Consider the following 1498-nt stretch of genomic DNA (forward strand, 5'->3'; position numbering starts at 1 on the left):
GTGCGCCACCACTGCCCGGCAGTTTTCATTGTTTTTGTAAGTGTAATGTTTTAGTTTGAATTTCCGTAATGGCTGATGGGATTGAACATTTTTTCATATGCATATAAAATTCCCTTTGATAAGTCCACTAACTTGGTTTCTCTCTTTTTCAGGGCTTCTCTATGTAGCCCTGGCTGTCCTGGAACTCACTCTGTAAACCAGAACTCAGAGATCCGCCTGCCTCTGCCTCCCGTGTGCTGGGATTAAAGGCGTGAGTCACCACCGCCTGGCAAACTTTTGCTTTTATATATGAGAAATGAGTCCTTTTGTCAGATATATAGTTTGTAAGTTGTTTTTTGTTTTTTCCATTTTGATGCTATCCAATTACTGTCTTATATCAATAACTGATTTTGATGTAACAGCCAAAACTACTTTGTTTAACCCTAGATCTAGGGCTAAGTTTTCTAGCTTTTTGGTTTCCCCTTGAGGTGTATGATCTGCTCTGTTATTGCTGTACAAACCGAGGAACGTTGTTGTTAGTAAAGCCAACTGTAGTTGTGTAGACTGACTTCTGGGTGGCTTTTTGCTTTAATTTTAAGCTAATTTGGTGGCGCAAGCCTTTAAACCCTGTAGTCCAGAGGCAGAAACAAATGGACCTCTGTGAACTCAAGGCCAGCCCGGGCTACATGGTAACAGGACAGCCAGGGCAACACAATGGGACTGCCTAAAAACAAGCAAAAGTGTTTGGTTTTGACTGTGGTTATGTCTGGCTGGTAGCTGCAGAGGCCAGAAGAGGGTGTTCTATCCCCTATGGGACTGGTGTTTCAGTCTCAGCATGTGGGTGCTGGGAATCAAACCTGTGCCCTTTGTAAGAGCAGCCTGTACTCTAGAAGACGCTCGGAGCCATCACTCCAGCCCCATCTTCTGGATCCTTTTGTTGTATAATCTGTAATAATGTTGCTTTTGTCCGTGTGTGACATGGCACAATGTGGAGGTCAGAGGACAACTCAAGAGTTCTCTCTTTCCACTTTGAGTCCTGAGGATCAAGCATAGGTCGCCAGGCTTCACTTGAGGGGCCATCTTGCAGGACCAATTACATGGTCCTGATGGATGCAGCCTGGCATGGAGTGGTGCGTTGGGCAGACTCTACCCACTTTTGTTCTGCAAAGTTGTTTCTGCTGTTTTCTAGGTCCTTTGTTATTTTCCTATTTCAGAAAAGGCCAAAAAATTTCCTGAAATTTTGGTTAAGATGCACTAAACGGATCGATTTGAGGAGCACAACATTGTATGAAGCCGACTGTTGGATTCCAAGAACACTTTTCATTTATTTGGGTGTGATTTGTGTATAAGCAGCTATGTGCTTGTCTATACATTAGTTTTTATAGTTTCCAACATATAAGTCTTATATTTTCCTTTAAATTTTGTGTGTATGAGCCGGGCGGTGGTGGCGCATGCCTTTAATCCCAGCACTCGGGAGGCAGAGGCAGGCGGATCTCTGTGAGTTCGAGACCAGCCTGGT

The sequence above is a fragment of the Microtus ochrogaster genome, chromosome 16 (assembly GCF_000317375.1).
Source record: "Microtus ochrogaster isolate Prairie Vole_2 chromosome 16, MicOch1.0, whole genome shotgun sequence".
NCBI lineage: Eukaryota > Metazoa > Chordata > Mammalia > Rodentia > Cricetidae > Microtus > Microtus ochrogaster.